This window comes from Anoplolepis gracilipes, chromosome 9 (assembly GCF_047496725.1).
Source record: "Anoplolepis gracilipes chromosome 9, ASM4749672v1, whole genome shotgun sequence".
NCBI lineage: Eukaryota > Metazoa > Arthropoda > Insecta > Hymenoptera > Formicidae > Anoplolepis > Anoplolepis gracilipes.
In genome coordinates, this window is record NC_132978.1 from 4999303 (window position 1) to 5022680 (window position 23378).

The following is a 23378-nucleotide window of genomic DNA, read 5'->3' on the forward strand; positions in this document are numbered from 1 at the left end:
AATACCGTGTGATAATTAATTTGTGACCGCCCGAAAATACTTAACATTTTGTAATATAAATTTAAACTGAATATTTTCTGTGTTTCTTTTTATATTTCAAATTAATTCGATGATTATCAACATTATATTATTATATTATGGAGTTCTAAAGTTTTAATATTTATTTAAATAATTTATCCTAGTTTAATAAAAAAACTATTTATATAAATTAATTTAATATTATCATCTTTTACACAAAATTTTCATATTTTGCAAATAAAATTTTTTTAGATTTTTTAATTTTAATTTATTAAATAATAGATAGTGCACGGAAATAAATAGCGCGCGTGTAGCGCACGTTTTGTAATATTCTAGTCTTAAAATTTAACTCGAAAATAAGTCGACTTAAAGTATGTCATGTGAATCTGACAAAGATATTGTGTATTAAACTTTCAAGTTTTATATTTGGATTTAAAATTTTTAAATTTTATTCGATCAACGTTGCAAAATATTTCGCCTAAATAATAGTCGTTACATGTGTAAAATCTCTTTTTCAGATATAAAACCCTCGAAAAGATGGTGTCAGAATTTTCTCGATAAAGATATAAAATAAAAACAAAAACAAGTTTTTCATGCTTTTCAAAATATTAATAAAAATTAAAAGATTTAGTTAATTAAGAATTAATTAAATTTCTTACAATTTAAATAATTTTTAATCAATTTTTAGTTTGTAAACAATCTCATTCTAGATTTTATCAATAACATATAATTTTAATGTTAAACATTAAAAACTTTGGGATAAACAACTTGCACGTGATCAATATTTTCACACACAAAAAAACTAATTCCAATTCAGCCATAAAGCTACACATATCTATTTAGGATTTCTTTCGATGTTAAAAACCATTCTCTATAATACAATTTTAAAGTGAGCATTTATCGAGAATTTATATAACATAATTATCTCAATGACTTATCGAAAATCGAGAATTTAGGATGATTCTCTCAATGGGATTTTCCACTAACAATTTTGATCGAAAATATTTTCTAGAATTAAATTCTATAGATTATCTACGTTTTGAAAGAGAATAAAAAGTATATGTGCACAATGTGCATTCTGTAATAGAAAATATGTAATATATAAATATAAATATATATTGCTCGCTTTTCTCAGATTATAATTTTATTACACAATCGCATGAAAAGACTGACAATGAGAGAATATGTTATATCATTAAAACAAATGCAAAATTTTTGTTTTCTAAATATTCTTTGCCATTATCTGGAAATACATCATATTACGTAAATTTTAATAAATGTGATAATATTAATGGTTTTCTGCTAGGAGAATACTGTCACTAATATTTTGTAGAGAGAAAATTTCAAGGTATCGTCTCGACGAAGGCTTGATCGAATCGTGCTCGTCCGTTAAATGAAATTTATAGAAACAAGCTTTAAAGTTTCAGGAGAGCTGATGTTGTTAACTATTCAAATAACAATGGCAAACAATTTGCAAAACAAATTGTCGAATGCATTGTTTTTCAATGAAGTGCACATCCATATTGACAAAGTATTTAATTTAATTGCGTAATTTATATTAATTTAACATTGAATAACAAATATAATATCCGACTTATTCTCTTCCTTTTCTTTTTTTCTCTATCAAACAGATGTGTACAAGATGTCTATAAAATAGTAATTCTGTAATTAGCAACAACAAATATATTTTAGAACTGACTCTAAAAGCAAAAAAGTTTTGTAATTGATAAGAAAGTGTTTACTCTCCCGCTTTTGACGTTGTGTATTTGCAATTTTAAAGAAAATAAAATAAAAATAATGGTTTATCAATGTAGCTTAATTCACATTTTATTTCCATAGAACTTCATTAAAAGTTAATTTATGAGAAAAACCGTATTAAATATCTAATGACTCTCTAAAGAGACTCGCTAAAGAGTTGCGCAACGCGTTTTGAATAAAGCTGCAGTTAATAACATAACATTACGACAGATAATGTCATTTGTATATAATAATAAAAAATATAACAGTTTTGTGTGTGTATAATATAAAATAGATAAAATTTTTAAATAGCGTGAATGTATGAGATAATATAAAAAGTAATATAGTAATAGTAAAAAAATTATCAAGTCTATATGTATGTTTGAAAGAAGATTAATTTAAACGTTATTTAATGATTGATTTAAAAATCTTAAGAGTTTGTCAAGTATAGTTTTTTGTCTCATTTTGTAAATTGTACAGAATGTAATGTAATGCGGAGACTACAATCATTTTGCTATCCTGGTGTTCGGAAATTTCAAAGCGAAATGGATAATACGTGGCCAAAAGAGCCTTAGAAAAGAATGAAATAGACATGTATCCTCGGGCGCATCGAGAGGAACTAGTTGTATGAAGGATCGTATGAAAATGGAGTATAAATAGACATCATCCAAAGCGCAAGCAATTTTACACGGTACACAATCAAAGGATCGCGCACTTGGCTGACATTTACTTCCGGCAACCCGTAGTTCCGTCCAGTCCATGAAAGAGCACTTAAATACTTGGATGCACTACAATTTGACTACCGTTTTCGATTTGTTGACTGTGTTCTTCTTTGACGGTAATCTCAGTGTTCAGAAAATGAAAGATGTGAAATATAAAAATATATTTAGTAATTAAAAAGTACTGATAAATATGATCGGATCATATAATTTTTAACTGTTGGAATTTTTCTATTAATGTCAATTACATAATAATAATTATAATATAATTAAAATTATATAATATTAATTATAATTAATCCTTAGACATGTCAGATTTTAATACACATTTTATCGAGTTGATTATCACCGTATCCCAAATAAAAACTGTGCTTCTTTCGTAATGGAAATTTGAAAATCGAGATATTGTAGTATCAATCTAAAAGTTAATGTTAATGTATTTTAATGTAATTTAATTAATATTATATAATTTAGATACAAAATTAATTAATATATGTATAGTACTGGTATCTTCTACATTCTATTTTTGTATATTATTTTAATAATAAATGATATGTAAAGTTGCATCACAAAACATGTAAAAAAGTTATTTCAAATTATAACAAGATTAGTGTTTATCCGATGAAAAAATATATAATCCTCTGATATATATCGTTTCATTATAAAACTCATTTTTTTCTGATCCTTCCATCTGCGATTTATGATCAAGCGCGCCACGAGGACAGTTTATCAAGTTTTACATAAACGTAGGAGTTTGCACGACATATTATTACGTCGCACGCCCGACTTTTGAAAAATTATCGTTTATTGTCACATTGAAGACACGTAATAAAATTTATATAAATGCATAAAGCGACGTAATTTGTTCTGACAAAAGTTGTGGCTCTGCATTTTACTTAACGATGTAATGAAGTCTTTACAATGTGATATTCACGCCATTTAAGTTACAAACGACACCCATAAAAGTATATATGAACGCAGTGAGAAACCACCACTATCCTCTATTTAACTATCTCTTTAGTATCTCATTCGTGTATTCCCGTAATTAAATGTCGCGCAAATGTGAAAACAGAAGGATAATGAAACGTGAAATTCTTAAAAAGTTTGATATTTAATTTTTTTTTAAAGTCAATAAATTATTTAAAATTTAAAATTATAAGTTATTAAAGTCGCTAGTATTTAATTATAAACAACGGGTTAATTAAAAACGACCTGACTAGCCAAAATTATTCAATTTATTTACACGACGTTTCGACCATATGGTTGTGGTCCTTTTCAAGTGTAAACGTAAATTAAGAAAGAGAAGAAAAAATCTAATGGGACATGTTTAAAGGTAGAACTTAATGATGGAATAATTAAATATGTCACTTAGTTAAAAACAATGGTTATTAATTTTGAGATGAACACAAACAAGGAGACACGTCATGTCAGCATGAGTTTTTAAACGAAACTCAGTTTATATTTAAAATTTAAAATTATAAAATTTTTAAATAATTTTAAAACAATTTTGTAATGGCTATTATGTAATAGCTACACGCTCTAATGGTTAAAGTGTATATGTTTGCAAAATTTTTTATTCAATTAATATTTAAAAATATAAAGCATATGAACGCTTATCGAATTTAATACTGATTGTGAATGAATAATTGGACTAACGTTGTTATTATCTGAAATGCAGGAATTTGATGATGAGAACATCGAATACACAAATTTGATATCTTGGAATTGCATTCGCATACTGGTTAATCGAAATTAGATCTATTATGCATGCTTTATATGCACATATAAAAAAATCTTTTTTGCAGAAATCAATTTCTAAATGATCATATAGAATATGAATAAAATATACAGCTTTGTATTTATTATCTGAATTAATAGATTCAAAATTTTTTTGCGATTAAGAAGAAAATTATTGTTATAATGAATCTTTGAAAACTCAGTTCATAATGTTACCACCTATAGAATATTACTTAAACTATTGTAAGAAAGGAACAAACAGTAATTTTATTTCTATTAATTACTAACTGATATAATTAAATAATAGAAAAATAAATATTATATTAAATATAAATATTACGTTAAATGTTCGCGATTTGACACACAATGTTACTATTTAAAAAACAATGGAAACTTTATAAGCTTAATTAAAACATCACAGAGACGTTTACGAAAAAAATTTTTTTGTTTGCGAATTTTAATATTTGCTAAAATAATGTCAAAATAAAATTATATCTTAATTATTAACAATGTTTTATTAAAGAACTAATAAGAGATTTTTGTCAGTAACTTAACCACTACTTTATCTACTGTGAAAATAATTGGACAGGCACGATCGATGATTGGGACGCAGCCGGCTTAGAAGAATTTGTGCAGAATGTCATCCGATAAATTCAAATGTTTCTTGCTCTACATATGATACACGATTGATATAAAATTTTATAAACATTTTATCATTTTTTACTATTAAAATTTATTCAATATATACATATGTATATATGCATATATGTGTATATATACTTGTACTTTGATTATAATTTGAAAACTATTGTAGGCTCAATAGTTTTGTGTAGGGAGTTTTTGGCTCTAGAGGATTTTACTTCTAAAATATACTATCAAAGTATGGTACAAAGTTATTAAGTACCCTGTATATCCACACATACCATGTTTCTCATTAATGAACTTATTATTACATACAATGGACGTGAAGAACAGATGCATTATATGTATACGTCACTCGTCATAGGTCATAGTATAATATAATAATTAACAATGAGAATAAACAAAACTATTAAAAACACAAGAAACATGAATAAAGCAAGAAAGTGAAAATATGTATACTAATGTTCTAATTTCTTTTTTTTATCTTTTTTCTTAACATCAAATTTATCTTATATTTTTAGATATTTACATATTTCTAATATAATTTATAGATTTTAGTTAATATAAAAAAAAACAAATTTAAGTTATTGCTTTAATTAAATAAATATTCAAAAATAGATAAATAACGAAATTAGATTAAATTCTCTAACAAAATGTTTATTTAAGATTTGATCTCTGTGACTCTATCTTCTGCTTTTCTCTCTAGATTATTTTTAGGTTTACGTCAAGAGAAATGAAGAAATAGATTCTATTTATTTTTATTTATCAACCGAGTAATTATTTATGTTTCATGATTAAATTTGTTATTCTGAATAAACGTTTTCTCACACTGAAAACTTTTATTAAATGCCATATCTATTTTAGTGATAAAACACTTTTTGAATCACAGAGTTTCGTACATATTTTTCTGTTTTTTTTTTTAAATGTACGTTAATCTCGAAACGTAAAGCGATTAACATGACGGATTATGTGCAGTAGCGAATCCACGTGTACATTTGCTTTCAGATAAGAACGCCCGAGGATAATGAGCGCAGTTTTATCAGAATACTTAATCGAACGGTATACTCGGTGGTGCTTCTCAGTTTACAATATTACAGTGATTAAAGGGAATATATTTTAATAACGTACGCATTATATAAATACTTTTGTGTTGTAAGAGTGAGTGGGAATAAAGTAAACATAAAAAATGCAACATAAAATCTAATTGGGAGCGGACTTTTTTCACAATTGTACCTTCAGCAAATTGGAATGAAATATAGGAGCTCGGATATAAATAGTCCGAAAAAGAACCGAATGAGGATATATATAAGTTAAGGTAGAGAGAGATCTTTTTCCTTCGCTTTTGAAGAAAAGTAGATAATATAAAAAAAGCAAGTCTTTCCGAATTCAATTTAAATTGTTCTGGGTAAATATTTAATTAGACTTTTTTGCGATTTTTAAATTTTCCATATAAAATATTCTACTATCGAAATTGCTATAACCGAAAGTTCCAAGCGGTACTTTGGCTTCCATTTACGTTTATATGAAAGCTAATATCATTATCGCTGATTAAACTTATCCAAAGGCACGAACGTACTGTGAGATTGTTGGGTCATAAAACCGCATTATCGACTTATAAAGAATATAATAGAAATATGCGACATGTATATTTTAACTTCTATCGCATAGCATTTAATTTTTAGGCTTTAATAATAGGCTAAATGAGCAGTTGCATGCGGATAATTTTAAAGATGAGAAATATCCTGTGAAATATCCCTTCGTGAATCATGATTCTAAACGAAAAAGTCGATTTTGTAACTTTTTGAAGGAATTGTAATTTTATTTTAGGTAATTTATATTTCATAAACATTTAAGTTTGCTAGTCTTTCGCAATCTTTCTTATATTTCAACGTTTAGTCTAAAGAATAAATTTTTGCAAAAAATTTTTTCTTCTTTTATTTACTCAAAGAAGAAAGAAAGATATATAAATAAACAAATTGTGATGTTTACATATCTTTTTTTAATGTATGTTTGAGTCACTCTAAATAAGACGTTCTAAATCTCTTTAAATAATTCTCGTCCTTAATATACTATGCTTTTAATTATTTACGATTCCTTATCTCCTGGCATTGTATATTTTCTCATTTCTTAGTGTGTCTTTTTCCATCTAACATTGTATTTCATGTGAATTTAGGATGTGGGGTTATATTCTGTCGAGATTGGCAAGAGAAATAAAGTGGAATGATTTGTAATGTAATTCTCTTAGCGACAATTCCGATGAGATTTCTTAATGAAAATGTATGTATGATTTTTTATGATACTGAAGAGATAATCCATGTTTTAATATAAAATAGATTATGGGTATACATATATTACTATATTGAGGGTTGTTCCTCACTCTATCGATGTCAACAGAAACAGAAGAAACTCAATATTATAGAATATCGGTCGCATTTGTAACATATTGTGTTTTTCAGGAGTGTTATCTTTTAGGGATCGTTTGACAACTTTAAGACTCTATTCTCTTGTGACAATTACCATTTCATTGACAGCTATCATTTTTCATCTCATATATTATATACGCTAAGAATTTCGAAAACCAGGATTTAATAAAATCGAAACTGAAATGAATATATAAAATATTTGTAATCACATATAGGCCAATTTGATTATATAAAACAGTTTTTTATAATTTAAAAAAAATTTTAATAATTCTGTGTAAAAAAGAATGTAATATATCATTGTATTATTATTATATTGCATTATAAATTTACAAATATAAAATTAATTTCAAAAGTTTATATTAAAACGTCAAACATGTAAAGCTAAAAAACTGATTAATAAAGTCTGATTATATACTATACAAATAATTACAAATATAATTAACAAGATATGCTAAATAAATAATAATTTCTCAACGTAGTAAGTAATTAAGTATTAAATTGATTGACGCGGATATTATAATAAGGAATTCGCAAAAAAATTTCTTTATCTATGTAGAATTTTACGTAAAATTTTTAAAAGCAAATAAGCATAATTTTTAAAGTAAAATTTTAAAAGTGAATATTCACTACTGTTTAATGGCAATGTTTCTGAAGAAAGTTTTTAAATGTCATCTTTTAAGAAAATAAAACTTAATTTACTGACATTAAATCTTATATTTTCCTACCTACAATATAAATAGTTAAGAAATATGAAATTTAAAGAGCCATTGTATATATTTATTTAATAAACCTAATCTATAACGTGAGGTAAGAATTAATTAATTAATAAAAAAATGTAAAAAAAATATTTTGTTTTCAGTAAAAATGTTCTCGCAATTAAATATTTTTTGTTCATGTTATTACTAATAAACAATGTAACGTGTATAAAATTATTATTATTTATATATTATATATATATGTGCTTTACAAATAACTAGTATTTGAGACTTTTGTGTTGCCATGCGTGAATAAATTATGTACATTATTTACTTGCTGTGTTACATTGTAAAGTTGAAATCAAACTGCTCGAGTTTCTCAATTTATGTATATACAGAATGTTCTAAGAAATTGGACGGAATTATATTACTTTTAAAATGATTGAATAAGATAAGAAATGTAAGTAAAAATAGTTTTAAAAACATAAATTCTTGTATTACTTTTACGCATTTTTGTACATGAATACCACTATAAAATGCGATTGAATTTTTTTTCTTTTTTAATGCAAGCCCATATTTTAGGTGCACTAATTGGATACAATTTTCTTCCTCCTACAAAAAAACTATTATAAAATTATGCTTCAAAATTAGTTTAAAAGTTATTTTAACTTTAAATTTTGCAAGATATATATCTTGTATTGAGAGATATTGGAGAGTTTTTAATACAATAATATATATATGATAAAGTCTTTAATAAGTATAAATAAGAACGTATATGTGTATAGGAAAAGATAAATAAGTTTATCGATAAAACCACAAATGTTACTTCAAAAATTTAACACCTTATGTACAAATTGAAAATATTCTGTATTCAAACTTTTCATATTTCCCACAAATTTCAATTACACTCTGTCTCGCAAGTGAAACGCATAAGTTAACATAAAACTACAATCCTTTAACTCTTCTTCGCATATATTTAACGTAGTAATGTATATCAAGTGGATGAAAAAAGCGACACAAACTAAAACATTTAAAATATTCCGTTCCGCATAATACCTAGAGTGCAAGTTTTCGGACATGTTTTTCCAGATATAACATTATATAAATGACTCGAAATACTGTCATTGGAAATCATAGCGAAAATAAATTATTTTGCACCATATTTGTAATATGAGAAATTGTGTGAAAGCGCAGAAAGATTTTATAAAACGGAAATACGTTTTTATGGAGAAGGAAAAACGTAATACCACTGAAATATAAATCTTCTCTTTCCGACGATTCAACACAACGCGATTTATCTTTCCAATATATGAAGAACATAATTAAAATATTGCCTCGAGAAATACGTGTTTTCTTAAAAATTATAGTAATTAAAAAGAAGAGTTAATTTGATTAAACTCTTTATCGCAAAATAAATTATCATTATAAAAAAATAGCTTTTGACTTTTCATATTATCTCTGAATTAATTTGGCTTTTGAGTTACATATGTAGCTTTATAAAAGAACTTGCTCACACACTACATTTCATTACAAGCATATTGTCCTTATCCTTAGAGTACATGAATATGCATGTTATTCATATCGTGTTATAACGTTTAAATGTATTGACTCTATGGAAATTCCACTTAAGCGACTTTGGTCCACAATAGACTTTCAATTAAGTGCAACATCTCTAAGCGTGCTACGTTAATTAATTAGTCATTGTAATATATTGATCCTAAAATAATCTAGAATACGGAATATTGTAGCAGCTTGATTATAAGAGAGTGTAGGCTAGACATAATACATTATTAGAATGCTATTATCGTAGGTAGTGTAATATATATATAAAAATATATTATTATTAGAAATTTAGAGATTGTTATTTAATTATTATATATATAATTATTTCAGTAATAAACAAAATCAAAATTATATACCTGTCTATTTGTATTTGAAGAAATTCAGACGACGATATGTAGCATTTGTACACAGTTTACTTTAAAATATTTTCAATTAGCGTAATTATCAATAAATTATCTATAAATTAATTGCTGTATCAATACAACAGTAATTTATAAATAAATATAATTATATAAGTTTACTTATTTAATAAGTTTAATTGAAACTAATAATAATAATAAATCATACACAAATATATATATATTTATTAATGTCCTTTGACTTGCCTCTATAATTGAGTATTATAATCTTTTAATTGAATGCCGTAGATGTAATATTCATTATAACTGTAATTGCTAGCAGACTAGAGAGACTATTATATGTATATTACATCAGTAATAAATGAAACAAAAATTATACGTGTATCAATTTGTATCAAAGAAATTTAAAACGATTATACGTAGCATTTGTACATCTTTACTTTATATATTATTTTCAATTAATGTAGTTGTATCAATAAATTATCAATTATAAATTATATCCATACAGTAATTATTAACAAATTAATGTATTATAATTACACAAGTTGTATAGATTACTTATTTAATAGGCTTAATTAAAGCTAATAATTAATCAAGTATGTACATTCATTAATGTTCTTTGACCAACTTGCCTCTATGATTGAGCATTATAATAATCCTTTCATTGAGCACGATAGATGTAATATTCATTATAACGCTTTGTTGACGCGCATAATAACGACGCTTTTTGCTGAAAGATTATTTGAATATCATTATTGAACATTTGTGCTTTCAGCCATAGAATTAATTTAGTTGTTGCTTTGAGTAGATTGATGTATTAAAACTTGTAATGATCCTTTGCTAATTATAGATCCAAGAGAACCAATCAAGCATTTCAAAATATAAATTTAAAAAAAAAAACAGGAAGCTTCAGGCACTGAAACAGGAATATTCTGCACTTATTGTTAATAATCTTCTTGTCAAATAGAAGTTTTTGTAAAAATTTACATATATTTAAGCTGTTATAGGAACGGTATCGTTATTCCATCAAACTTGTAACTTTATACATATGTATATACTTTTAATCAATAATTGTCTTTCTATGCCCCATATTAAAGTTTAACGAGAAATTATAATAGAGAGAGAGAGAGAGATTATAACAAAAGTTATATCTAAAATTTACTTCATGTAAGTATACAAAGTAGATATAAACATAAAGTAGATATAGATATACATAAATGAAATTTATATTGCTAAATATGTTTCTCATATAAAGATCGTTTGTAGAGAGCTAGAAGAAGGCAAAAACGTAAGAATTTAGATTTATCGCTCTCGCTGCTTGGCTTTTCAAATGAATTCCAGGTCTAGCTTTTCAAAGGAGCTTTTCTAAGTCTAAACCGTTACGATAATAAACGATCATTCGCTTGGTAAGCCAATATCGATCCATGTCAACATCCGTACTGATTCTTGCAAATCATGCAGTTGCGTGCATTTCGATGAGTACAAAGGTACAGTCGATAGGATATTGTAGTTTGAATAAAAATTTCTTGATTTGTATCTTACGTAAAGAAAAGAGAAAAAGAAAGAGAGAGAGAGAGAGAGAGAGAGGAAAGGAAAGAAGAGAATAGTAACAAAGGGTTGATTCTGTATATCAGGGGGGGTAAGTGGTGGTGGATCGCACAGGGCGGACGATGCGTTCGTTCTCGCGCGGGCGACGTCGACGCCGTCGCCAGTAGCGTCGCGGTGCCGGGCCGGCGCGGTTCCTCTCGTTCTGATCTCGTTGCTATCTCCGCTTTTGTTCTATTTTCAACTTTCGCTCCGACCGCGAACATTAATCTCGTAAGTACGCGTTGGATAATATCAAAGAAAAGTTATAGAAAAATCTAATACACACGCGCACGTTACACACACACACACACATATATATATATATTTATTTATTTATTTATTCTTAGTTAAATTCCTTTTAAGAAGTTGCAGAGAGAAAGAGAGAGAAATGTAAAAAAATAAATGAAAATTATCACATTTTACGTAAAAATCATACAGAGATCTTTCATATGTCAACAGATCTGACATCTGTCAAACTTATTGGAAATTCTACCAAGTTTGATCTTTAAGTCTTTAAAAAAAAATTTTCAAAAAAATCGTTTGTCGGATCGTCCAATCTTTTGCGCGTTCAACCGATGAACTTCCCAACGGTAAACTCAATTGGTTCTTTGAGTAAATACGTTACGAGAAGTAGAAAAAAAATACAATCGACAAGTAGTATTTGTTCGAGTGTCTTAGCTTTAAAGTTGAAATATACATAAAAGAGAGAAGTTAAAAATTAAATTACAATAAAGATGATATAAGAAATAAGATAGACATATGTCACACATATGTTATGAATTCAGCTTTTCGTATTTTTAATCAAGCTTGTTGTAAATTTATTTTCGCGAATTTATGTAAATACAATAAAAGACAGCTTTAATATTTATAAAAAATGTAAATTTAATCATATTTATTTCGTCGCTTTTTAATTTATATCACGGTTTTTTAAAATTTTCGCGATAGAAATTTTAGTAATATAAATTAACACTATTATGCACATTTGATCGATTTATGAATATTTATTATTCACGGCATAGATTTTTACGCGTCATACCTCCATTATTTATTTCAACCATAATTATAAATAATTCAATATGTTTAAACATTGGTCCATGTGTACAAAATAACCTAGAATTATCGATGCTTCCTTTCGTTCATGAATGTTTGATGAGTTCAAAGAATAAATTTTCTTTAGTCAAAATTCGATTAATCGTGATTTTTTACATATCTTTTTCATATTCAATAGTTTTGTAATTAATTCTCTATTATTTTGATACTGCAGAATAAGAGGAGTAAAGGGACGTATAATATGTGTGCGCTCTTAAAAAATCGGCGAATTTATTGTGCTACAAATGAGAAGATATTTTTCACAATAAAACAATTTAATCTCATGTATTGTTAATGTTATTTTTTCATATTAATCACATTGTAAATTATCTACTTAATACTGAAGTTTAACTCGAAACTCGTATTAAAGAAAATGCGACGCAAAACGCTCTGTATATCAGTACAATATGGACAGATTATTTTCATATAATTCACACATGGATGACTATATATGGATGTGATATACATGTGGAATAAATATATAACTAAACTTTTATACTTGTTTCCTCTTTGCCATTAATTATTAGAGGTGTCAGATTACTTGGCAAAGAGAATCTCATGTTTAAAAATACGACACAGTAAAAGACACTCTAGGTATCTAAATTAGATTATTTGTTTCTTCAGTGACATATATAGCATATATTGTTAAAACGCACAATCCCTTCCTTCCTATTAAAAAGCAATATAGAAAATTTAATCTTATAAATATATTTAAAGATTTAACTTTTAAAAATTGCGCTGTGAAAAAATAACATTAACAATACACGAGATTAAATCATTTTATTGTGAAAAATATCTTCTCATTTGTAGCACAATAAATTCGTCGATTTTTTAAGAGCGCACACATATTATACATCCTTAAACGTTGATATGTATGGTAATGGAATGTATTTAAATATTATATTAATGTGTTTGACATCTACACAAACATTAAAAAAAAATAGACTAATGTATATAATTATATATATAAAATCATATACATATATATTTGGCCATATATGTAATTATATGTAGTAGAATTATGTCTGAAATTTGGCATGATTATATATGCGCATATGCAATCGTGTCAAATTTCGGATATGATTATATGCAGCCAAATATGAACTTATATTCACTTTTTCTCTCGTGTTAAATGAAATTTAATCGTTAACTATTCAAATCCTGCAATTATCCGCTTTTCCACAATCTATTACAATTTTATTATTCTTGTTTATATTATTTTCTATAATGCTCTTTTAGTTTCTTCTAAATTTTATATAATTAAAGAATCTTCTCTCTCTCTCTCTCTCTCTCGCTCTAATATTGAAAATATTTAAAAAATATTATGTTACAAACAAAACATATGCATATAAGTATATATGTATATTTGTGTGTTTTGTATGTAATTATGTATATAAATTATGCATAAATACATAAAAGTGGTAAAATAATTCATATACGTACATTCATACTTTATACATTAGATTTTTAATTAAAATGGTCGCATTATTTCATATTCGATGATTATTCAGATGCTGCTCTTGGTTTTCTGTGCAAACAAAATCCTAGCATGTTATTGTTAAAAATATTGATTGAACGATTTTCAACGATTGAAATATCGTTGAAAATTGTTAACGTGTTTTTTATGCATATGTAATATGTAAAGAGAAGCAAGCTATTTTCACGAGAAAAATTCTGTTTCTATTCTATTTTATTATAACTGGAATGACAGTTTCAGTATGTTTGTATTCTTTGTTAGACAAGAACCAGTGCGTTTTAACAAAACATGTACACTGCATAGAAAATATGGATAGAATCGTTTGAAGAAAAAACTTTGTACAAGAACGAAAAGAAAGGTTGATATACTAGTCAACAATAACTTCGAGAAGATATTTCCTGTCATAAATTTCAATTGACGTAGTTATTTTCAATCAGAATATTTTTCGTACAATTATACTAAGTCTATATATATATATATATATATATATTGTTTTTCCTTTAAATTACAAATATACTTTTTTTTAGTTATTATTTAATATAGAATTTTATTTATAATTTTATAATATTATTTATTATATATATATATATATATATATATATATATATATATATGTACACATTGTTTTTACTTTAAATTTTTATATTTTACAAAGAGAAAAGAAAAATGTGATTGCACTGCTATAAGAGAGTAAAATCTTAATGTAATTGTTATCGCCATCTTCTTTTTGTTAAATATTTATCTATTACGTTATGTGCTTTGCCAATATTGGAAGAATTGAAGGGGCGCTATCGATAGAACCTTTTCATTAAGACACTACACTGTTCCGATGGAAAAAGTTTTTTCTGTATATAGTATATTATTTCTGAGTATTTTCAGTCTCGTAACGTCTTATTGCTGCTCATGATAAACACGGGTAACTGAATTTTTTTGCATCAGAGAGATACTGCATACAAATCAATTTGAAAAACTTTTTAATTAAGATACTTAAATTTCGTTTTCGTACATGTAGGTCGGATGTGGGCTCTTTAAGTTTACGTTTGCTGAACTACTTTTGCTGCGATCAAACATGCTCCGTGTGTCAACGCGTCTGTTGCAGAGATTTGCGCCTAAATATACAATCATACAAGCTATGTAGACAGTGCTGCTGCAACTTTCGCGAAGTTTGTACCGTCGCTTACAATTAGCATCAAATTTTAATTGAACTAATTTTTACAGTAAATTTTGTTGCTAAATAGCAAGCTTACGTTCCAATTTATTCAATTTGTTTGATAAGGTAGGAACAATTAATAATAATTGTAAAAAATTTAATTAAGAAAATTAAGAATGTGTCACAGTTTATTACGTTCATGCAATTGCACTGATATTGGCCGAAAAATTAATAAAACATTAACTTCCCTCCTACTGCAATTTTAACTCTATAATTTTGCAGGTAATTTCTGTGAAGTTAATTGAAATTTTTTGTACTACTGAATAGTATATTATTTCTGAGTCGGTAAACAAACATATTTGTTCAGTGAACTATGGATTGACACAAAACACTGATCAAACGATTTCTCAATAAAGGCAGGAATATACGTTTTTCTATGTTATATAATATTAATATGTTTTTAGACTATTAGTTTAATCAACTAACATTTAAAAATTTTATTAATTTTAAAATATATTATAATTTTTTTTAATTATATATATTCTGTTACAATTTATTCATAAAAAAGCAGGGTTTATTAGAAATAATCATTTATATATTATTTTGTACGTATTTATAAATATCATTTAAACATATATTTTTTACCATAAACATGATAAAGTACAAATATATAGAAAACATTTATTTCAAACGTTATAATTCTAAGAAATAACAATTTCAAAGGAATCACCAAAATTTTTATATTTAAAAGATACTAATAAAGTATTTTTCCTGCGAAATTGCTTACCAACCTCACATATATATATTTCAAATATTATTTTATACTTTTCGAATTTACATTAATTCACAACATACGCGTACATTTCATTTATTGTTAATAAAGTGATTTTGTCTCTACATAAATATTTCTATTATATCTACAGTTCTAATCTTTCTCAACTGCCATTATTTCCATTTATACGACATATACTTTGCTCTCTACTGTCGTTACTATTATTAATTTAATGTTATTTTACTTTTGTTACTTTATATATTTTATATTTCCAATATTATATAGTAATAAAATAATTGTAACAGTGGCAAAACAAATATGCGTTTATTTAAAAAATAACCATCTATTATATGTAAATGATAATTTATAAAAATAATCCATAAAAACAATTTATAAAAATAATATGTAAGATAATAACAGATTTTAAATAAAATATAAACAAAAGTGAATCCAATAGATGTGAGTTATAAGAAAGAAAAAAATATATAAAATAAAAATTAAATAATTTATAAAGATACAATTACATATTTAATAATACAATTAAAATTTTACACACGTTATATTTATATAATATTAAATTTATATAACAATTAAGAATAGCTCTCTTACAATTAATAAATATTGAAACAATAATAAGTGCTGTAGAGAGCGGGAATTCCCGCTCTCTACAGCACTTATTGTTTCAATATTTATTAATTTATATAATATTATATTTATATAATGCAAAAAATAATTATTTTAATTAATTATTTGAAGTCTATAACAAAAAATACATTATTTAATATATTTAATATATGTATATATAATATATATATATATATATATATATATATATATATACATTTTTTTATTTGTTTATTTATTACTGATTTGTAAAATCGCTTAAGTCTTTTAATGTTATTGTAAATATGCATAGAAGATTATATCTCACTTAATTTAGAATGAAAGCTTTTTTAAATATAATCTAAATAAATATTCTGATTATCAGAGCTGACTCTAATAACCTTGACCTTGATATATAATGTTTAAAAATATAAAAAATTGAGAAGTAAATATGTGAGTAGACTCCGCATGGATTACAACTTTTTATCATATATCACACGTGGTGTTTTTGTTATAAAACGATATCTATAATTGCAAAGTTCCATATGAGTTTGGAACTTTTTGAGACAAAACGAGGTAACTTTTGCGTTCAAAGGAGGGTAAAAGAGAGATAACTTTCAAACATTGGATACTGGAACAAAGAAAGTTGATTGCATAGCATTGTATAATTATAGATTTTTTTCGTATTGAAAGTATCGAGTGATACGGGGTGGGCTTATCTTTGAGTAGTTGCTAAAATTGAGTAGTTGTTAAAATTTATAACCGTATAATTATAAATCTTGTTTATCTAATTTTTATTTTTTTAAAAACGTTAGTAAACAATTAGACGGTAAGAGCATTAACAGCACACAGGTACGTCAGATCTCGAATTTTATTCTTTTATTCACGTTTGTTGATGATAATGTAATAACCATATTTAAAATAAAGTATACTGTACATAATATACAAATATGTCAACGAAAAAACAACAATACAAATAACAGTAGAAAAAAATCAAATATAATTACAAATAAAAGTGCAATACTTTAGAATAATGTATTTCAACTAAAAGTGTTCGCCATATAATTCAATTTCTACGTGACTTAAAATTATAATATATGCAAAAATTAGGGTAATCGATGAGGTGTATTCTTTTATGCATATTTATTAAGATTTTAGTTAATATAGAAATAATTACTATTTTACATTAATTATCATATTTTAGTGTGGAAAAATAACTTAAATATTTTTTTTTATTTTCCATTTCAATTATTATCCTTTTATTAATTTATTCACTTTTATGCTACTATGGTTTTACCTTTCTTTAAATATCTCAAAAGAGAAATCGTAAAATAAGCGATCTATTGAACAAACACTTAGAATGATAAACTAGGTCAAGGTCTCAGGTAAGCAATCCACGGTTAATTGAAGATTATAATGGAGACAAAGTAAGTTGATACATTTGCGATGAAGACACTATTCTCAGTATTTTAGTCTCATGTTTCTACCCGTTTTCTATATTTTCAGCTAATTATCTTTCTACATATATAATTCGTAAAGAGAAATATACTTTTATCATACAAGTATAACACAAGTTGAGCAAAAAACTTTTTAAAACTTTTTTTATAATCTCTCTCTCTCTCTCTCTCTCTCTCTCTCTCTCTATATATATATATATATATATATATATATACATATATATATATATGTAACGTTAATTAATTATATATACTATATGTATTATTATATTATATATAATATATTATTATTACTCTATATATTATTAATAAAGGTAAAAAAGTTTTAAAAAAGTTTTTTGTATATATATTTTTATATTCAACATATATATAATTACAACATATAACAATTATATATAAAGTAAAAATTATATTAAAATGTGTAATTGTGTTTCAAATATATCAAATTATATCACTTCAAAACTAGACTAATGATGTTATAACATGCTTTGATTCGTAAAATATATATGTAGGTTTTACTATTAGAAATCAAATCTCCTTGATTATGCAGCAAAAATAGACAAAACTGATTTAATTAATTATATAACTCTTTATTTTATATATATATATATATATATATATATATATATATATATATTATATATTATATTTATATAGTCTTGTCTATTTTTGCTGCATAATCAAGGAGATTTGATTTCTAATAGTAAAACCTACATATATATTTTACGAATCAAAGCATGTTATAACATCATTAGTCTAGTTTCGAAGTGATATAATTTGATATATTTGAAACACAATTACACATTTTAATATAATTTTTACTTTGTAATATACAAGACTTTATGCAAAAATTTACTTTGTGAAAATTGTGTTATCCATTATATCTGTTCCATTATCTTTATTAGCACCTTTAAGCGAAAAATCTTGTTTCTTATCTCATTACACTCTAAAGGGATAATAAATCCAAATAGAATTTGCTTCTGCCGATACACTCAATACGTATTAGAGAGAGTAAAATCTTCTTAAAATTTATAAAATAAAAATAAAGAAAAAACAAAACGGGTGATAATGTACAATATATATATATGTCGAATAATAATATCCCATTAAAAGTTTTATAAGATTTTTTACAATCTTGTTCTTTTATATTAAAGGAAAGAAGACTTTATTGCAAAAACTATATTGATGTTCAGCTAATGTTTTTATCACATCTTTCGTGAAATTGAAATACATATTCAAATTATAGACCAATAGAATAAAAATCGAATAACTCCTGCATTTTTACAAAAACTAGTAAGATCACGTTCGAAGCTCCCTGTGTGAATTTATAGTACGCACCAACCAGTGCAATCAATTCTATTGTTTTCTGTGTGTATCCGTTGGTCAACTGCTGCATGCAAACCACATAAATTTTCTCAAAAGACAAAGCAATCTGCCACACACATACTAAACGCGTCTTACGTATAAAATAACTTGTACGAAACATTTATATGTGGAATATTCTGCGCACAAAGTACTAAACTTTCGTGCTTTTACCTTTCAACAAAGGGACTTAATTAAGATAGCAATCGTCAGTTATTAAAGTTAGCAGCAAATATGCAGCTGACAAGTTTTAGAACAAAGTCGATGAAATCGCCAACACACCACATTTCGTGTATATAGGAAATATTTCTTCAAGGCGTTATCGTAACAACTGAATCCCTCCTCAATGCTGTACGCGACTTCCATTTTCTTGTTGTGCAATACTCGAGAATTCGTTTGGATTCCTGGTCGCTCCAAGCATTTCGTTCAAATCGTATCATTCTCTCTCGAACGCGATATTACGTGTGTTTAAAAAAAACATTTTTTCTAATTTTATATATATATATATATATATATATATACAATGTTAAATTTACGTTACTTTTTTTATATATATAAAAATCGTATGAAAAATTTAATAAATATATCAAGATTAAGTGTTTTAAATGTTTTGCTCTTTAAATAGCACCTTGAACTTGCCCCTGTATAAATATATGTATACATACATGTACAAACCTCTATTTTTCGTTTACACGTCTGTGGATCATTGTTATGCTTCATCGAGTACTAGCATAGTACACTCGATTACGTTCAAATTCATACAAAATTTGCAACGATAATTATGGAAGAATTGTCAAAATCGTACAAAATCTGCTAAAGAAATTTTATGTTACTGTCCTCATTTGATAATAAATTATACACAAGTTAATCTTGGAAATTATACAGCTGAAAACAAGCTTGTGTAGCTGTTTAACACATTTACTCTATTATATTTTTAACTTTTTGTAGAGAGCAAACTCATTTATTATAAATCTCTTTATGACATACTGTAAAATGTACGATTTAAACTAAAGCTTGCTATTATATGTTTAAATGAAAACACGTTTAATTAGCATATCCATTTATTAGAAACGTTTTTTCAAATACACGTGTTTTAAGTCTAGAGCTTGATATTATATGTTTAAACAAAAATATGTTCATATACATGTATTTAACATATCCGTTTATTAAAAACGTCTTTCTGAATATTTTACATTTTTTTTAAATAGTCGCTTATCCTTTTATTAATTGTAAGTGTTTTACTTTTAAATGTATTTTTATGAAATATTATTTTCCGTTCCTTTCATCCTTTCTCTTTCAAGATATACTAAATTTGATAGAAAACCAAACTATTTTTCATTTATCGATCTATTATAAGATACATTTTCCTTCAGAAATGAAGAAGATTCGTAATATAATATTAAGAGGAATTCTCTTTATTAAAGAAAAAATTGCAAGAGCATATTTGTAGAGGAATTTTTTGTTTCATTTCGAGAATTTTTTCTATATAAAAAACATTTGAATGTAGTAAAAACAGGAAAACTATGTATATAAAATAATATCGAAACAGTATATTTGCAAATAAACGTTTCCAATAAATGGATACACTAAATATACGAGTAAACGTGTTTTTACTTAAACATATAATAACGAACCTTAAGCGTGTGAACGTGATTCCTTGCAAGTACGTTTTCTCTAAAAGTGAATGTAAACGGATAAATGTTTAACATTTATATGTATATTGAAAAAATGAAATAATCAAAGCTCTAATTTAAATAACGGATTTCCTAAAACATTTTTTTAAATTTGAGAATAAAATAATAAAAAATAAGATTAAAAAAATAAATTATTTATTATAACATATATATTTATATATATTTATACATATTAATAATACCAATAAAACAAAAGTAAAACGTTATAATGTACACAAATATGTTATTTATTAATTAGTTGATCTTAAATATTTTTTATTTATTAATGTGATTTAAATTTAATTATTAATATAAACCAATAAATTAATATAACCAATAAAAAAGTAAATAATAAAAGCCAGGTGCAAAAAGCAAAGTGTATAAATAATTCCTCAAAAAAGATTAATTAATTAATAATAATTATTAATTATATAATAATTTATAACAATTATATTTATTATTAAATCACTTTTCAAGACAATTATTTATGCGCTTGGTTTTCTAGCTGTCTCTTATTAATCCAGTTTTTATATTCGTGTATACTAATAATCAAATATAAATTATATATTAATAAATAAAAAAATATTTCGAAATATAAAATAATCCAAAATATAAAATAATTCAATATATAAAATAATCCAAAATATAAAATAATTCGTGAATAATATATTTATATTAATATTAATATATTTTATTAATAAATATAGATATTTTAATAATAAATGTAGGTATAATTTCTATGCACTAGGTGCGTAATAGCAAACATGTTAGCATACATGTTCAAATCGTACCAATACAATTTAAAAAACTTTAGCAGTACAATTTGAAAAACTTGATAAGTTTTGATTTTATAATAATTGTAATATATATACTTAAAATAAATGTAAAATGTAAAATATTCTACAATAAATCTTTTATAAAAAAATCTTTTATAAAATGTAAATAAATCACTACATGTTAGATTAATATCACCTACATAAATTAATCAAAAAATACATCAATCGTACTTTATTTTTTTAAATGTTTCTAGCGCACACAAAACAAAATGTAATATTTTTTGTCTATATTTCTCATTGCTCATTATGTTTCATTTTTACCGCTTAAATATGGTTTATATTCAGTAATAAACAAAAAATTGATGTAGCACAATTTAGGATTACGATAGGCAACTTTTCCATACATATGTATGTATTTCCTCCATTTCATTTTTATATCTTGTGCACGCTCATCGGCTTAAATATTTAGCGGGAAATCGTGCAACATGTGATTGTGAGAGCGAATTCGTAGTAATCGTATCAAATATCGAACAAATATATCATATATATAGAATGCATATATATTTATTCCCCCGACATGAAGCAATTTAAAGTATTTATCGACAAATCGTAACATTAACGGAAACACGTCAAATATATAAAATACGATTATATCATTAATTAAAAAGTCAAGTACATTTGGATATGTTAGCGAGATGCTTGTTTATAATAATAAAAACAAAGCAATTGTTTATTCGCAAAAATAAATTATTAAAAAATGTTCGACGACGCGTGGTAGAAATTAATCTGCTCCGACGAAACGTCAGGAATGTTTTCAGAATCGTTGAAAATACGATCAAACATTATCAAAACGATTCTGATTTGATAAATCTGGAAGCGATGTAATGCTTTGGACCTCCTACGTTCATTAATATTCCGGCGCGTATACTTCTCGCAAAAATAATGACGTATTCGTGTTTTTCGAATATTTCACGAAGATCACGGGAGCGCGTCCAACAAATTTGCACGTAAATCCCGTGGGTGCGGTCCTAATTTAACGCGAAAACTTTCACGCACGTGTTACATCCAAACCGCAGCTTCCAGGCGTATACCTCCGTTCGTACACCTTCGCCGAAACTTTCTTGTTTAACGGTATGTACCGCTAACCTGAGTGTGCGATAAAACTTTAATCCTACCGTGTATTTATAGACATAACTACCGCTCTCAGGTAATGCATTGATCCTGAGTAAAAAGTTCGAAGAAGTTATTGCAACGGCGTGTTCTTTGTGTTATCGGAAAATTGTTATCCTCTTACTATCATTGCACAATCGAGTTGCCGAAAACTATCGAAATTTAACAGAAGACAAATGGAATATAAGTGACACATTGATATATCTAGATCAAAAGTCAGAAAGGGGTTAGTAAAATTTAAATATGCTTATTATAAAATATATGTATTGTAATTATATATATATATATATATATATATATTACTAATATATATGCAATTTTATTCACTCTTTGCGTTTTTTTGTCTATAATTTGTATGGCAACATTTTT

At 25.5% G+C, this 23378-nt stretch overlaps 2 protein-coding genes across 4 annotated transcripts in view; one reads left to right on the forward strand and one right to left on the reverse strand.

The window, feature by feature from the left end:
* Nucleotides 1-23378, reverse strand: part of LOC140669712 (neuropeptide CCHamide-2 receptor-like) — a 226019-nt gene that overhangs the window by 42663 nt on the left and 159978 nt on the right. The window lies entirely within an intron of this gene.
* LOC140669711 (neuropeptide CCHamide-1 receptor-like) overlaps nt 1-23378 on the forward strand; it is a 53472-nt gene that overhangs the window by 5514 nt on the left and 24580 nt on the right. Inside the window, exon 1 of one of the 3 annotated variants that reach the window (XM_072899755.1) lies at nt 6095-6168. The exons of 1 other annotated variant lie outside the window; for it this stretch is intronic. The gene's annotated coding sequence lies outside the window, so the exon portion shown is untranslated. Of the gene's footprint in view, nt 1-6094; nt 6169-11596; nt 11712-23378 lie in introns of those variants that run through there. One more of the 3 variants, XM_072899753.1, reaches the window with a different exon arrangement.